Below are 18,646 nucleotides of genomic sequence, written 5' to 3'. Positions count from 1 at the left end.
AGGACACTGACACAGAAGCAGAAGCCCTAGAAACAATGAGGGGAGTAGAGTTACACATCCACAAGCCAAGGAGTGCCGGGATTGCCAGCAAACCACCGGAAGTCAGGAAGAAGCAAGGGAGACTTCTCCCTGAAGCTTTCAAAGGGAGCAGAGTCATGCAGACACCTTGATTTGGGATCCAGCCCCCAATAGACATGACACAATATATTTCTGTTGTTTGAAGCCCCCCAGTTCGGGCAGTTTCTTAGGACAGCCCCAGGAAACTCCACACTCCTGTGTTGTTACCACTCAGAGGTCAGTTTGGGCATTAAATTTGTGGCCAGAAGACTGAAGTTCAAATCCTGGCTCTGCCATTTCCAAGTTGTATGCTGTTTGGTATGGAGTCTCCTTTGCAAATAACAATGATGGCGATAGTCACGGCGATATCACAAAAACAGTTTTGCCTCACAAGACAATTGTAAGGATTTAAAAAGTGTTTATAGGTGTTGATTTTTCACTTGTGCAAATCTTCTGTGTGTGTGTGTGTGTGTGCGTGATCACTGTTATACCAGTCTTTGGCATGTTGTCCATGCATCCGGGCTCTGAGGAAGAAGGGACATCATTGGTGAGTAGAATGTACCTATCAGCCATGACAGAGACAAAATCTCAGTTCCTATCAGAAAGCCTACAAGGAAATGCATCCAAGTAAAACCAGGTCTTCCTGTCCTCAGATAATCAGGAAGATTCCTTTCATTACCTCAGGCAAAGAAGGCATCCAACCTAGCCACCCTAGCTGCATTTCTCTCCTTACTTCTTGACTGGCCATTGTTTTTGATAGACGTGAGTTTTGCAAGCAGTTCAGTTAGGAAAGAAAAATGAATCCTCATGCCCAACTGTTTTCATCACTATGGTATTTGGTTTTTGTGATTTAGTAAATCAGTTTCAAGCAAAAGGAAATATATGTCTCTTTTGCAGGTGTTTTCATTGATAAATTTCACTGGGTGACCTTGGGAAAGTGAACCATTTGCCCTTCTGGGCTTTCCTTACATAAAGTCATTTTGTGTCCCCACCCATTCAGGTCTTGTTCCCGTGATGACTTTGTTCAAGTTCCTCTGACAGTGGGGTCCCCAGATCTCCATCCTACTGCGCAGCAAAACTTTGTGTTCTGTACACAGCTCTGAGACATAGCCTTAACCATAAGGGTGGACCACATGCAGGGACTCTGGCTCTCTCAAAGAAAATAATGTGAGGGGGCAACTGGGTAGCCCAGTCACTTGGGTCATGGACTCTTGGTTTCAGCTCAGGTCATGATCTCAGGGTCATGGGATCGAGTCCCAAGTTGGACTCCATGCTCAGCATAGAGTCTGCTTGAGATTCTCTCACTCTTTCCCCCTCTTTCCCTCCCCACTGTGTTCTCTCCCTCAGATGAATAAGTAGATCTTTAAAAAACAGATAAAAGGAAAAAAAAAAAAAAAAAGAAAAGAATGTGAGGTGAGAGAGTCCCTCTCATCGTCAAGGTTCAGCATCCACAAATAACCAAAAATTGATGTAATCATTCAAGAGTTCCTTGTTGATTAAATCCTCCATCTTACTATATCCTCACACTTGTATCAGTAACATGAGTTAGACCCGCCATTTTGTAAGTGATGAAAGAGTTGTGTGAGAGCAGTCATGTGACTTCTCCAAGGTCTTACTGCTAGTAACTGACAGAAATAGCTTTCTCAAACATTTCAGCCAGCACCAGCATACACAGTAGGCTTCACCACTTAAGACAGCCAGGAGTAAATAACCAGACACATATACACAGCATCCCAGCCCCCAACCCCTCCCTCCAGCAACATCTGTCTAGCAATAAAGATCAGAATTGTCTTAACCTTCACAGAACCACATATGTGCAGAGGTCAAGCAAATGAGAAAAACAAGTTTATCATACATGCTCTTAATTTAAGAAGGTTTCAACAATATGTGAACATGCAGAGAAAAAGTAGGAAAGGAAAACCATTTAAATACAATGGGCCAGTGTTTCTCAAACTTAAATATGGATATTAATTATCCAGCATGACAGGCAGAATAATGCCCCCCAAAGATATCTGTACCCCTAGAGCCTATGAATATGTTACCTTACCCGGCTCAAGGGACTTTGATGATAGGATTAAGTGAAGGAACTTGAGAAAGGAACATTGTTTGGATCATCTAGATGTGACTGCAAGGACAGTGGGAAGGTCAGAGTCAGAAGAAGACAGGACAAGAAAACTAGAAGCCAGAGGTCAGAATCAGAGAAAACGATCTGAAGATGTTGCCCCAATGTTGGTTTTAGATGGAACCGTGGGGCCACAAGGCAAGGAGTGTGGGAAGCCTCTAAAAGCCGGAAAAGGTGCAGAATGGATTCTCCTCTAGAACTTCCAAGAGAAACACAGCCCCGCCAACACTTTGATTTTAGCCTAGTGAGACCCACCTCAGACTTCTGACATTTGGAACTACGAGATTAATTAAGCTCCTTGATCAGTGTAAACTTTTGGATTGGTAGCTTAAAAAAAAATCAGTTGTACAAATACAAGTTGTGAGAGATAGAGCCAGGCATCTATTTGAAAAAAAGAACTAATAGTTCTAAGTCCGGGTGTTCATTTATCATCTCCCCCTCACATTTCTGCTGCCCTGTTTCCACCATGTGACACAGTGCCTGACATAGAATAGGCCCTCTTATGTGAAGGAAGGAACGAACGAACGAATGAACAAACTAAAAAAAAAAATTAAGAAAACTCTTAGTTCCTTTTTCTTAATTTTCTGAGACTGACCTCTATGATCCAAGCAGATGAAATCAATCTGAATACAGATCTTTCCCATCCCTGTTCAAGATTTCTCCCCCAATCCTGAAAAGCCTTGTGGTCCGTTCCCAAGAAGCAGACTCTGAGGCGGAAGATTGGCAGGTAGGAAGCTTCTGGAGTTGTGCTCGCAGGATCCCTAGGGGTGGCGGTGCAGAAAACAGAGGAAGAGTGGCCTGCAACGCAGACTCAAGAGAGTCCCCAGCTGGTTCCCACAGGGAGCTCAGGGGTCGGTGGGTCCTACAGAGTCATCCTGGGCCAAGGGCTCCTGATTAACAACCAGTCACTGAACCGGCTACACCCTTGTAATGGCCAGTCATTGAGGGCAGCTGCCCCCCGTGGGGAGCATTACTGGAGATGGCGCTCTTCTGTTCGAGGTGAGCCCCAGAGAGGGATTGGCTGAGAGCTGTCAACCTTGAAAGCTTCCAGCAACGGGGTAAGGAGTGGGCCAGTCGTGATAGGTGGAGCTCCAGACTCCACAACGTTCACCACGCATGCCTTCTGTTTCCTTGGGTGCTGGGGGAAGGAGACTATTAAATCAAGCAAAGCCCGGAATAGAGCTCTGTGTCACACCAGTATGAACTAGAGAGGAATAGAGATGCAGAGAGAAGAACACTGATGTGGAAGAGTCCAGAAAGAGGGGAACTGGGACGGCCTTGAGGGTGAGCGCAGAGCCTGTCTTGGAGATAGGGTTCCTCTGAGGTGGGACGTGTGGGGAGGTGTCGAGAGTACGGAGGAGTGAGGTGCTCATTCAGAGCAGCTCATGGGTGAAGGCCACAATGTAACCAGGGAGAAGGAGAACAAGGGGGTCCACGGGGGGTAAGCATAATAAGAAGCTGATCAGAAAAGAATGGGTGGGTCGCTGGGACCCAGTCATGTGGTTTTATGTCTCTCTTCCAGGAGCGTCACAATGGAGCAGGGACAGCACACAACAGTTCAGAGCTGACAAAGCAAGGGTGTCAGGGGGCACTAGCATGCAAGAATCCAGAGGGCCAGTGAGATGGTGACTGAAACAGGCCACCTTGGAGTCAGGCTCGATGAGGAGGCCCAGGGGGACGTACAGAGATAGGAGATCAGAGAGACCACGTCACAAAGTCCTAAGGAGACTGTCCAGCAGCTTGGACAATTTTGGGGAGTGGGTGAACCAAAAGGTGGGAGCTGCCAAGCACAATTTCAGAGATCATGTCTGTAGCAGTGGAGGGTGAAGAGGAGCCCGTGCAGGGCGTGGCAAGGAGTGATGTCCTGCGGGAAGGCCAGGTACTCTGTTTAAAACGGTGTCATCACAGCCACGGTCATGTATGTGTGCAAAAGTTCAGACTGCATATTGAATGAAAAGGCGAGTCCACTTTCAAACCACTTGGCTCCTAACCAAAGCCCGGTCCCCTCCCTGAAGGCAACCACAGGCAAGTTGCAGTATCCTTCCGAAGTCTGGTTCTGCATTCTAGACCACACGTGTCTGATGCCATCTCTGGAGGGTAAATTATATATACACGGATTCTATACACATGGTTTATATACATAATACACTTATTCCCTAGAGGATCATCTTATATATAATATCATGTATCTTAATAGGCTCCTGCTTCACTCTTGGCCTGGACTTAGCCCACATTGTGAGAATGACAATCCTGACCTGGCCCGTTTTGCTTGACTCGTGGCTGGAGCCACAACTTAGAAAGATGGGAACTCCTGTGGGAAAGAGAGGTTTCAGGAGGGCAGCCCCAGCAACAGTCATGGACAAAGCTGTCCCGGAAAGGGCCCCTCTTTCCCCTGCACAAAATCAGAACAAGTGAGTCCCAATGGGTTAGCCATGTGGATGGCTAACATTTTCCTATTTCTGGGTGAGAGTTGTTAGCCTTGCTTCCTGGAATCTAAACAAAGTTCAAAACAAAATTCTAAACAAAGGGATCCTCTGCTTCCCCAGATCTCAAGTCCATTCCCTGAGAGGAGGGAGCCAAGATACTCCTCCTCTGATGATTTTCCCAGCAGAGCCCCAGGCCTTCCTCCTGCACCTTCCTGGTCCAATTGTTGTGAACATCCTCATGGGGGTAGATTTTTATTCCTATTAACCCCTTTCTTCACATCCTCATAATGATGCAAGGAAAAGATTGTTTTCTCAATAGAAATTATTCGGGGCTTTTAGATGGCCCACAGTTCAATGGTCTCCCCTAAAAGCCTGATCTATCAGCATCCAGCTGAGCAAGGTGAAAAAGAGTCTAGACCAAGGTGAGGGGCCCCACATCCAAGCCTGATGCTGTGCCTGCCTCAGCTGGAGGCTGAGAGGCTGCACAAAAGCTACAAAACATCATTGAAAGAAATTAAAGATCTCAGCGAAGGAAAAACATCTATGTTCATGAATCTGGAAGACTTAATTTTGTTAAGATGGCAGGACTCCCCAAATTAATCTATAGATTCAACATAATCTCTATCAAAATCCCAGCAGCTTCTTCTCTGGAAATTGACAAGCTGATACTAAAATTCATGTAGAGACTTAGGAATCCAGAATGGCAAAAACAGTCTTGAAAACAAAAGGCAAAGTTCTCAATTTTATACTTCTTGATCTCAAAAGTTATTGTAAAGCAATGATAATCAAGACAGTGAAGTACTAATATAAGGATAGATCATTGTAATAGAATTGAGCCCACATCAATTGATTTTCCACAAGAGTATCAAATCAATGGAGGAAAAAAATAGTCTTTCAACAAATGGTGCTGGGAGAATTGCAAAAGAATGAAGTTGGATCCCTACCTCACACTGTATATATAAATTAACTCACAGTAATAGAAATAGAGCATTGCCTTTAACTAAAGAAATTGGTTCATTTTGATAATGAGGCAGCTTTTGGCCTTCTAAAGAAAGTGTCAAATTTTGGCCCTCAAAAGGCCTTGGAAAAAAGAACCCACATTTTCCTTGTGACCCTCCAGGGAAAGCTAAGGTGGTCACCAACCCCTCTAACCAAGCTAAAGTAATCCAAGTCTTCCTTTTCTGAGGGACTCCTCAACCACATTATATCCTCAAACCTCAGTATAGTTAAGAGGTTGGTCAGGCCTGGCTTCCTATTCACCCTGCTTCCACTAAGTATAAAACAATATGCTCTATGTAACCCTGTTTTTTTTTATATATATACAAATTATACCAAGCAACTATTATCCATGTTATCGGCTAAATTGTGACCATATCTCCAAATTCATGGATAGGACTAGAACAACCCTATTTACAGTTAAAAAGACCCTATTGATCTTGAGGAGCTTGGCCTTCAGGAGATACTAGAAACATACAATCAGCTGGTAGCAGATGTTATATCAATATGGGCAACCTACAGAGAAGCAGGCCCACTCCAATTTTCTGTCATTTTCTGAAACCTAAAGAGAACATCTCATATCACCACTGAAAATGCTAGCATTTCTTGCACCTGAATTAAGGCTCAAGGAGGGTAGGGAGAAGAGGGGGAGTCACTGCAAGACCTCTGACCTGCGACTTCTCGCCCTTCACAATGGGAGGTGGTAGAAGACCATCAACCCTCACTCTTCATGGCTGAATCCTGACTCATCATCTCATTGATTCATAATATAATTATGCTCACAAGTAAGTAGCACTGTCACTAGCTCATCAGTGTGGACCTGGACAGAACATTTGCCGAGTAGGTTGAAGTCAGAATGAAAATGTCCCTCCCACTAGCACTTTCTCTTAGAAAACGGAACAAAGCCCTTTCCCTAACCCTATCCTTTTGAGACTACACGGCCCCAGCTTTCATAAGAAATAGAGAAAAGGTTACCATATATGTAAAGGTTAGAAAGGGTCCATTAGATGCAATTTCTTTATACTTCGGCAATTTCAGCAAAAAATCAAGGGACGGGTGACACAACGTTGACAAACCATGAAGCAAGGCTGACTCAAGTCAGAAGGAAGCTTGTACAGCTGTTACAACAAGTTCATTGTGCAGCATTAAGGAAAGAAAGAATTGCTATGGGATGGGAAGTGGGGTTGAAGGAATGTCAGGGGGCTGGAAGAAAATTATCATAAACAATACAGATCTTTATGCCCGCCATGCTAGGCACAAGCCAAGCTTGGCTAAAACTAACTTTGCTAGCCAAGCTGGGCTCGAATTAGCTTTCCTGCTGGTAGAGTTAGCATAGAAATAAAGAATTTTTGAACTAGAATTTCTTTTAGGAAAGACCCAGTCTAGAACATATCTATCTAGCTTTTAAAGCCCCATCTATCTGAAAAGACTTTTCTTTTAGCTCAGAATCATTTTTTTAGAAGAGATATAACTTGGAGCTCAATAATTAACAACAAAGATCACTAACTGCATGCTTACTTTGAACCAGGCATGGAGTGCTTTGTGTATATCTCATTTGTCCTCCAACAGTCCAGCAAGTCAGCACTGTAATTGTTCCCTTTTTACAGATGAAGAAACTGAGGTACACAAGGATGAAGTACTTGCCAGGGTCACACAGCTTGGTTGCTATAGAGTAGGACACAAGAAGAGCTTCCCTGTTGGAAGCAGGGTAGAGGGCAGGGTTCAGGGTGAGGAAACTGTCATTATCCCCGCAGCTCATCCTGCTCGCCCCACAGCTCACATGACCCTGTTTGAAGACCTCTGATAAGAAAACTGGGAGATGGAAGTAGAAAATGGCAGCGGCAGCTGGGTCCCAACTTTTTGGGCTACTAGGTCAGTCCAGGGCACAGCTGCGGCTGCCTGTGTCTCATGGTAGTCATGGCGAGGAGGGGTCAGCTCACAGGGGGAAGGCCCTCACCTACTCTGTGACACTCCCCAGCATGGGGGTGAGCGTGCTGAACGTCTTCCTGAAGTCACATCACGGAGAGCAGGAAAGACCCCAGTGCGTCACTTACCCTGTCTCCACAGGAGAGCCAAGCTCTTTCCCTGGGGAGATGGTAATCAGACTCTATCCTTAACCCTCGTGAGAATCCACTTCTGACTGGCTATGAGGAGATGAATAAGGAGAACCCAGACCACGACCCAGTGGAGACCACAGCACTGGTTTGGACCATTATTCTGCCCAGGGACCAGTAAAGTATATGGGACCTTAAGCTCACTTCCTTACTTGTATCAAGTGATGACCCATATACTGAGCTTCCATCGCTTTGCTTATGGCAGGAGATGGCTTAAATAAATAACCTAGATTGTTCTACTGGGGGAAAAAAAATAAAAGAAGAAGGAAAGAAAACCAGAAGGTAAACTGAGTCACTAAAGGTCAAGGAAGGATAAAAATGTGACAAAGATAAATATTTTAATACATACTTACTTTTAAGGAAAGTAAGTACTTTTTTTTTTTAATACATACTTACTTTTAAGGAAAGAAAGGGAAATCCTTAGGATCCAGAAACAACCATAGAAATTGAAGGCCTATGAATAAATGGGAGCAGATGCCATGGGAACCCTGGGGGTTCTCAGTCAGATGAGTCAGAGCTGGGGCTGGAATTCTAATTCCCCTTCCTCCTTCCTAGAGATGACTTTGGGCTTAGGTCAAGCAGGGGAGCTGGAAGGTTGCTCCCTGAATACAACTTGAAGTCTGGAAGTGTTGCTATTCCATCAAAAAGGGATTTGAAAACTTCCTTCCACCTTCCAAGGACACCCCAGAGGAGCTATGCGTCTGCCTGAGGACTTGTGTGGAAAAATCAAAACCCAGTCCTGCTTCTTGAGAAGGTATGAGATCTGAATTTATCCTAAAGGCTCTAGGTATGCCAGTCAAGGGGCAAAAACTAGCCCCTGGATGTTAACTCTCTAGAGAGACAACAGACACAATCCCAAAAACTACTCTTCCACAGTGTAGGGTTCATGAGAAACCCAATTTTTTTTTAATGTTAAAGAGTAGCTCAGAGTATGGTTGACCCTTGAATAACACAGGTTTGAACTGCATGGGTACACTTAAGTGTATTTTTGATAAATAGAGTACTGTAAATGTATTTTCTCTTCCTTATGATTTTCTCTTTTTTTAAGATTATTTATTTATTTATTCATGAGAGACAGGGACAGAGAGGCAGAGGGAAAAGCAGACTCCCCACTGAGCAAGGAGTCCAATGTGGGACTCAATCCCAGAATGCCGGGATCATGACCTAAGCCAGAGGCAGATGCTTAACCATCTGAGCCCCCCAGGCACCCCTCTCTTATTTTTTCTTTTTAAAGATTTTATTTACTTATTTGACAGAGATCATAAGTAGTCAGAGAGGCAGGCAGGGGGCAGGGGAAAGGGAGCAGGTTCCCTGCCAAGCAGAGAGCCCCATGTGGGGCTCGATCACAGGACCCTGAGATCATGACCTGAGCTGAAGGCAGAGGCTTTAACCCACTGAGCCATCCAGGCATCTCCTTCTCTCTCTTTTTTTTTTTTTTTAACTCAAAACATTTAATTGGTTGATTTCCACAAGCTGTACATGAAATTTCTAACCATCACAATTCAGTGAAGTGCAAAATGGTACATTTTAAGCTGCAGGAAGGGAAGGCAAGCAATCGTGGTGGCTGGTCCAAGGGTAGGAGTGGGGGAAGGTTTCTTTTTAAACCAAACCCCTCATTTCAGTGTGCAAAGAACTTACTCTGATCTCTATTAAATTGTATTGAAAACAAGTGGACTAAATAAAAAGCAAATACTACTCTGTGTTGGGGTGGAAATAGGAAGAAAGAACAAGTCCTTCAAAGCAGGAGGGAGACAATTGGGGGAAGGTTCTGTGGTTCACGCTGCTTCATTTCTACTTTCGGTGGTCTCAGGAAGGGTCAGTTTTTCTTCTCTTTCTGCACCTTTGGATATGCTTGGAAGGTTCACCAGCTGCCCACACGATCATCTTGACTTTCCCCAAAGTTTTTCTACCACTCCCTTTCTCATTTGGCTTTTTCTCCAGCTTCTATCTCTTCTTCCCTTTGTTGCTTCCTTTCATGCATCTCTCTGGCTTCTCTTTCCTTTTAATTTCCAGGTCAGCAAAGAGTTTTATGGTCTGTTCTTTGTTGGGTGTTTTTTTTTTTTTTAAGATTTTATTCATTTATTTGAGACCGAGAGAGAGAGAGAGAGAGAGAGAGAGAGCGTGCACGCATGCGTGCACGCGCGGAGGGGAGGGGCAGAGGGAGAGGAAGAAGCAGACTCCCCACTGAGCAGGGAGCCGGTTAGAGGTTCTATCCCAGGTCCTTGGAATTATGACCTGAGCCAAAAGGCAGGTGCCCTGGTCTGTTCTTATATACTGCTTGTTTGAACAGCTCAGAATCATCCTCCCCCACATTTGTGGGTTTTCCTTCGCCCTTCATTGCTTCTTTCACTCTCACTGTGTGATCTGTGTATTCTTTTCCTGCTTGAATGAGATCCACAGCCCTTTTCTTTGGTTCCTGACCCAGGAGCAACTTGTAAGCTTTGTCCACAGCCTCAAAAGACTTTTGTGCTGTCAACATCATCTTGATTCCAGTCAAGATACACTAATATGGAGCACTGTCGAAACTTCTTTTTTATTCCTTCATCTGTCACTTCAGGATCCATCTGAAGAACCTCAAATGGGTTCAAAGTGAAGTTAGAGGAGCCAGAAGAGGTGAGTCTTTCAAGCTGAGTTTTGGATGTTAGAACTAAATTTCTCTTCTCTATTCGTTTCACTTCATTGTAGAAGGTCATAAATGCTTCCTCAGGGCTCCTTCTCCCAGCAGGAGCCCCACTCTTTCCTGGGGTCACCATTTCTCCTTCCTGATGATTGTCTTAACTACATTTTCTTTTCTCAAGCTTACTTTATTGTAAGAATACAGTATATAATACATAGAACATACAAAATATGGGTTAATCAACTGTTTGTGTTATCAGTGAGGGTTCTGGTCAATAGTAGGCATTAATAGTTAAGTTTGGGGGATATAAAAGTTACACACGTATTTTTAACTCTGCAATAGGTCAGCATTCTTAACCCCTGCATTGTTCAAGGGTCAACCGTAGATCACAGAGAGATACAAATCACACAAGGAAATTAACTACTGAGACAGAAAACCAGCAGATGCAGCCAGCCCATATATCAGCATTGCAAGAATGGGAAATAATAGAGTTGGAAATAAAAGAATAAGCAGGTCAAAGTAATTTAAAATATTTTTAAACTGGGGCACACAGGTTCAGTTGGTTAAATGTCTGACTCTTGATCTTGGCTCAGATCTCAATCTCAGGGTTGTGAGCTCAAGCCCTATGTTGGACTCCACACTGGGCATGGCCTACTTAAATATTATATATATATACACATATATATGTGTATATATATATATATATATGTTTAAACTTAGGAACCATAATGAGAGAATAGACTATTATGAGAAGAGAAAGAGACAGATTTGATAAATAGCAAAATTCAACTCCTGGAAACAAAAAACAAAGGGCCTTCAATTAAGGACTCACTGGATAAGTCAAACAAAAGATTCAGCATAGCAGAGGAAAAAATTCATGAACCCGAGCACAGATCTGCAGAAACCACTCAGAATGTAGCATGGGGAAACAAGTAAATGGAAGAATTAACCAAGAAAGAAGGAAGATAGAATGAGATGTCCAGCATAACTACTAAAACTTCCACAGGAGGGACTCACGAGTCAGTATTCACAAGGAAAATGATGGAGAATATTCCAGAATTGAAGACATGAATCTTCAGATTGAAAATGCACACCAAGTTCTAAAGAGGGTAAGTAAAAATAACAGGTCTTGTTAAATATGATTTCTATTTCTTTAAAGGCTTTATGTGTTCAGGTCTTTCCTCCCAATCCTTCTTTCTGGATTTAATTTCTACTTCAACTAAATGTTCAATTTTATCGAATGAAAGAACTAAAAAAAAGTATAAGACTATAAATTAATAAGGAAAAAAACAAATACTATATAAAGGAGGAAATAATAGCAATAAATGATAAAATCAATGAGATATTTCTGTGTTTTTAGAGTTCACTTCCTAGGTGCTCCTGTTGTAGAACTGGTTACTGCTTGCTTCTGTGACAAACAGACTACTTTCCCATGTGCAGATCAGAAATCCACTTCTGGGTCATTTCACTCTCAGTGAACTCTCTATGCAGTCAGTAAAGTTGCCCAGGGAGATAGACCAGCACAGGGAGGGAGGCTGTGGGAAGTGGAAGGAGACCAGCAAATGCCAGAAACCTGACACCAAATCAAAGGAACACAGACTAACAGTGACACCCAGTGGCCAGACCACCTTCATAGCCCACAGGATGATTCCCAGGACCTCCACACCCTGGCTGCGGCTTTGTGGCCATGTGGTTTGTGGGCTTTTTCTCTTATTGATGTGTTTTGGGGAGATCTGTGATCTAGAGCGTGTTTGGGTAGGAGGATGAGCCAGTTTCCCTCTCCCCTCCTTCTTCCACCTCTCCCCATCTCCTGGCTCACCCTCCCTTTCCCTAGACAATGTGCAGTCTCTGGGGATGGGACGCCACAGGTGACCAGGTGGAGAAGCCAACAGAAAACACTGTAGAAATAAGGAAAGTTCTCACGCCACCACTGCAGAACAGAGGGCAATGTTCCTCATGGCAAGAGTGGAGCCTCTACAACTAAGCCGGCTAAAATGTAATAAATTAATTGAGTGGTACTAACTTACTGAAGTTCAGGGAGGGGTATAAGATATTGGAGGGCCAGTATAGACAATCCATTTTATCACAAAAAAGACTTGATGAAATTAGACCTGGTTAGATCCAACTCATTTCTGCAAACAGAGCTGCGGGTATGTTTCTAAACTCTCAAACAACAGCCAGCTTGGAGATTATGCTAAGGAAATGCTAGCCGAGATGCAAAAGCCCGTAAGAAAATTATAAAATCTGACACCTGTCCCACCATCCAATTACAATGGTCTTTCAAGTTACCACCAATAATAAGCACAAAATAAGAACTAGCACGTATTGATTATACACATACACACTGGGCCAGGAACCACACTAAGGGTCTCATGCATTAGCTCATTTAGATTCATGACAATCCTATTAGGCAAGTATTAATATTATACACATTTTACAGATGAGAAAACTGAGGCATAGGCAGAGAAATCAATGTGTCCTAAGTCATACAGCTGGCGAACTGATGGAAACACATGACGTTCTCACATGGACCCCAAATACCTTTGAGGCAGTCTGAACCTTGGAGGATGTAGATGATCCCAGGTGAAAACATGACAAAGGGTATCAAAAGTAGTGGGAAAGAAACGGATGAAGACTTGGCAGTCAAATACGCAATGTATGCTTAGCAGATAATACAGAGTACATATGAGCTATGGTCAAAAAAAATTATACGGGAGTATCATGAGTCATGATGGTAGGGGGTGGAACATGGCAGGCAGATTGGGCTGCATTTCGTATGTCAGCCTGAAGAGATTTAAATTAACCTTGTAGGCAGCGGTGAGTAATGGAAGATTTATAAACAAGTAAATGTCATAGCCAAAATTAATTACAACAATGTATTTGGTTGTGGTGTCTAGACCGTATGCAGATGAAGTATGAGTTTGAGTATGGGTCATATTCTTCCACACATTTGGTCTGTCTCCATAAAGGTACCAAGTGCAGGAGGAAAAAAAAAAATCTATGGTGATAAGATATAGTGTTCTCTAAACATTGATTATGTCAAGATGATTGTTTTTCGGATGACCTTTCCTTTTACTGAATTCTTTGTGTTCTTTCAATTGTGTGTGATTTTTTTGTTGTTGTTCTTTTCATTACTGAGGGTGTTAAGACCACCAGCTGCGGTAGAATTTCTATTCCTCCCTTGAATTCTCTCAATTGCTTCTTTGGACTTTAAGGATCTATTACTGAGCCCACACAGTAATGATGGCATATCTTTTCATTACCACGGCCACTCCAGCCTTGTTGCTGCTTACGGTTTACATATCTTTTCCAATCCATTTGTTTTTAATCTGTTTTTATGTTTAAAGTGTATATTTCATGAAGAGTATTCGTTAGGTCTCAACTTTTTTTTTAGTTCTGACAATCACTGCCTATGAATCAGAGTGTTGTTTTACAGGGTTCTGGCCCCCATGGTTTGTGACGAGAAGTCAGACATCTTTGGAATTATTTTGTAAGGAAAAAGTATTCATGACACTTGTTAAACATGATAAGAAATGGTCTATTCAAGAAGGGACTATTATAATGGGGTTTTGCAGTAGGGAAGAGAGATCAGCCTCAACCCCAAATACAACAAAGAAAAGTGAAAACTTATAGCCAAGTAGTAGGATAGGGGGAAGTAAGTGGAAAATTACTGAGACAAAACATCAGGAATAGATTCTCGCTAAGCTTGCTCAACAGAGTTCTTGCTGAAGGCAAGCCAGAGTGATAAGATATTGAGGGTAGATGAGGAATTTGATCAGACATCAAGGGTGATCAGATACTAAGTAAGGAATTTTTGCTAAACTGACTCAGCAGGATTCTTCTTTTTATTATGATTATGATGTTTATGTTATGTTAGTCACCATACAGTACATCATTAGTTTTTGATATAGTGTTCCAGGATTCATTGTTTATATATAACACCCAGTGCTCCATGCAATACATGCCCTTCTTAAGACCCATCACCGGGCTCACCCATTCCCCTACCCCCTCCCCTATAAAACCCTCAGTTTGTTTCTCAGAATCCACAGCCTTTCATGGTTCATCTCCCCCTCCGATTCCCCTCCTTCACTTTTCCCTTCTTTCTCCTAACTTCCTCCATGTTATTCCTTATGTACCACAAGTAAGCAAAACCATATGATAATTGACTTTCTCTGCTTGACTTATTTCACTCAGCATAATCTCCTCTAGTTCCATCCATGTTGATACAAAAGCTAGGTATTCATCCTTTCTGATGGAGGCGTATTATTCCATTGTATATATGGACCATATCTTCTTTATCTATTTGTCCATTGGAGGGCATCTTGGCTCTTTTGACAGTTTGGCGACTGTGGCTATTGCTGCTATGATCATTGGGGTATGTATGGCCCTTCTTTTCACTACATCTGTATCTTTGGGGTAAATAACCAGTAGTGCAATTGCAAGATCATAGGGTAGCTCTATTTTTAATTTTTTGAGGGATCTTCATGCTGTCTTCCAAAGTGGCTTCACCAACTTGCATTCCCACCAGCAGTGTAAGAGGGTTCTCCTTTCTCCACAGCCTCTCCAACATTTGTCGCTTCTTGCCTTGTTAATTTTTGCCATTCTATCTGGTGTAAGATGGTATCCCAGTGTGGTTTTGATTTGAATTTCCCTGATGGCTAATGATGAGGAATATTTTCTCATGTGTCATGTGTCATGTATTTCTCATGTGTCTGCCAATCAGCAGAATTCTTCTTAACCCTGGACTAGGTAGGTGGACCAAGGACAGAGCCTAAGGTTGGGACCTAATCAGAAAGAAGACTCAAGAGCTTCATTCAAGTTCGGTCAAACTTGAGAGTTTGTCATATTCCCCTGTATGTCGTGTGTCTTTTCCTCTAGCTCTTTCAATATTTTCATTTTACCTTTGGTTTTCAATGCTTTTACTATGATGTGACTAGATATAGTTTTCTTCTAATTTATCTTGTGGAGCTTCTTGAATTTGTACCTTTGAGAAGATGTCTGCCCCATTCTCTCTCTCCTCTTATTTGAGGAGTCCAGTTAGGCGGGGAGTCTATAGTGTTACACCTTTTGATATAGTCTCCCATGTCCGTGAGGCTCTGTTGATTTTTTAAAACTTTTTTGGAAGAGTTTCAGGTTTACAACAAAGTTGAGAAGATGACACAGAGATTTCCTATATACCCACTACCCACCCCCACATGCACGGCCTCTGTCGTTAACATGACTCAACCAGAATGGTATAATTCTTATCAAGGATGAACCCACATCGACACAGCATAATCACCCTAAGTCATAGTTTTAGGACTCATTCTTTTTTTAAAAAAGAATTTTATTATTTATTTGACAGAGAGAGTGAGATCACAAGTAAGCAGAGAGGCAGGCAGAAGCAGGCTCTCTGCTGAGCAGAGAGCCCGATGCGGGGCTCCCTCCCAGGACCCTGAAATCATGACACAAGCCAAAGGCAGAAGCTTAACCCACTGAGCCTCCCAGGTGCCCCAGGACTCATTCCTGGTGTTGGATATGCTATGGCTTTCAACAATGTATAATGACATAGAGCCATCAATATAACATCATATAAAATATTTTCACTGTTTTAAAAATCCTCTATGCTCTGCGTATTCATCACAACCCTCCTCCTCCATAACCACAGATCATTTCACTGTCTCCATAGTTTCGCCTTTTCCAGAGTGTCATATAGTTGGAACCATGCAGTACATAGACTTTTCAGAGCAACTTCTTTTGCTTAGTGATATACACTTAAGTTTCCTCCATCTTTCTATGGCTTGATAACATTTCTTTTTAGCATTGAACAATATTCTGTTGTCTGGATGAGCCACAGTTTATTTATCCTTTTACCTACTGAGGAACATCTTGGTTGCTTCCAACTTTTGGCAATTATAAACCTATTATAAACATCCATGTGCAATTTTTTACTGGAACACAAAATTTCAACTACCTAGACCAACTACCTTTACACCAAGAGGTACAATTACTAGATCTTATGATAAGAGTATATTTAGTTTTCTAAGAAGCCACTAAACTGTATTCCAAATTGTCAGTACCATTTGCATTTCTACTAACAATGAATGAGAATTCCTGTTGCTCCACATCCTCACCAGCACTTGGTGGTGTTAGTGTTCTAGATGTTAGTCATTCTACTACATACGTAGTGGTATTAATTTGCATTTCCCTAATGACAAATGATGAAGAACATCTTTTCATATGTCTATTTCCTTCTGCATGCCTTATTTGGTGAGGTGTCTGTTATGGTTTTTGGCCTATTCTTTAATTGGGCTGTTTTCTTATTGCTGAGTTTTAATAGTTCTTTGCGTATTTTGGACACCAGACCTTTATCAGATACATTCTTTGCAAATGTGTTCTCCCAGTCTGTGGATTGTCTTCTCATTCTCTTGACATTGTCTTTCCCAAAAGCAGTTGTTTCATTTTGTTTTTAACTTTAATATAGTCCAGTTTATCAATTATTTCTTCCATGGATCATGTCTTTGGTGTAGTATCTAAGAAGGCATCACTATACCCAAGGTCATCTAGGCTTTCTCCTATGTTATCATCTAGGAGTTTTATAGTTTCGTGTTTTACGTTTAGGGTTGTCATCCATTTTGATTAATTATTGGGAAGGGTGTAAGGTCTGTGTCTACACCAGACACAGGTCTAGGTGTCTAGTTATTCCAGCACCATTTGTTGAGAAGACTATCTTTGTTCCATTCTTTTGCCTTTGCCCCTTTATCAAAGATCAGTTGACTATATTTATAGAGGTCCATTTCCTGGGCCCCCTATTCTACTCCATTAATCTATTTGTCTTTTGCCAATACCACACTGTCTTGATTACTGAAGCTTTATAGTAAGTCTTGAAATCAGGTAGCATCAGTCCTCCAATTTTGTTCTTCTCTTTCAATATTGTGTTAGCTATTCTGAGTCATTTGACTCTCCAAAAAATTTTAGAATCAGTTCATCAATATCCATAAAATAACTTGCTGGGATTTTAATTGAGATTGCATTGAATCTATAGATCAAACTAGGAAGAACAGCTTAACAGCTTAATAATATTGAGTCTTCCTATTCATGAACATGGAATACCAGCACCATACCATTTATGTAGTTCTTCTTTTATTTCATTTATCAGAGTCAGATAAATGATTTCATTTATCACATTTCCTCATAAAGAACTTGTACATATTTTGTTAAATTTAAAATCAAGTATTTCTGGGACGCCTGGGTGGCTCAGTGGGTTAAGCCGCTGCCTTCGGCTCAGGTCATGATCCCAGGGTCCTGGGATCTAGTCCCCCATCGGGCTCCTTGCTCACCAGGGAGCCTACCTCTCTCTCCACCTCTGCCTGCCTCTCTGCCTGCTTGTGTGCTTTCTCTCTCTCTTTCTGACAAATAAATAAATTAATTAAATCTTTAAAAAAAATTCTTTAAACTCAAGTATTCCTTCTGGTGGGTGCTAATGTAAACGGTATTGTGTTTTTAATTCGAATTCCACTTGTTCACTGTTAGTATTTAGAAAAGCAATTGACTTTATATGTTAACCTTGTATCTTACAACCCTGATATAATCACTTATTATATATAGGTGAAGAATGACAGTTTTAAGTATTCCTTCCCAACCTGTATACTTTTGGTTTCCTTTTCTTGCCTTACTCATTAGCAAAGACTTCCAGTATAATGTTTGAAACAGAATTGTAAGGGTATGCTTACCTTTTACCTGATCTTAGAAGGAAAGTCTTGAGTTTCTCACAATTAAGTATGATGTTAGCTGTAGGTTTCTTGTAGTTTTTATCAAGTTGAGACAGTTTCCCTCTATTCCTAGCTTACTAAGAGTTTTTATCATGCATGAGTGTTAGATTTTATTAAATGCGTTTTCTGCATCTATTCACATAATCATGTGATTTTTCTATGGGATAGATTACATTAATTGATTTTGAATATTAAACCTGTTTGCATATTTGGAATAAATTGCAGTTGGTCATGGTAAAAATGTCTTTTTATACTTTTTTTATTCAATTTGTTAATATTTTGTTGAGAACTTCTGCATCTATGCCCATGAAAGATATTGGCCTGTTTTTGTCTGGTTTGGGTATTGAGGTAATGCTGGCATCATAGATTGAATTAGGAAGTATTTCCTCTGCTTCTATCTTCTAAAAGATTTTAGACCTTTGGTATAATTTCTAACTTAAACATCTGGTACAATTCACCCATGAACTCATCTGAGTCTGGTTCTTGCTGTTTTGGAAGGTTCTTAATTATTGATTCAATTTCTTTAATAGATATGGTCCTATTTGAATCATCTATTTCTTCTT

At 41.7% G+C, this 18,646-nt stretch overlaps 1 pseudogene; it reads right to left on the bottom strand.

The window, feature by feature from the left end:
• Window positions 1-9,450: 9,450 nt before the first annotated feature.
• LOC111140764 lies at window positions 9,451-10,468 on the bottom strand (annotated as a pseudogene).
• Between the last annotated feature and the right edge of the window lie 8,178 nt (window positions 10,469-18,646).

Source organism: Enhydra lutris, unplaced genomic scaffold (assembly GCF_002288905.1).
Source record: "Enhydra lutris kenyoni isolate GAN:26980312 unplaced genomic scaffold, ASM228890v2 scaffoldscaffold5, whole genome shotgun sequence".
Taxonomy (NCBI): domain Eukaryota; kingdom Metazoa; phylum Chordata; class Mammalia; order Carnivora; family Mustelidae; genus Enhydra; species Enhydra lutris.
This window is presented reverse-complemented; position numbering and strand designations above follow the sequence as displayed.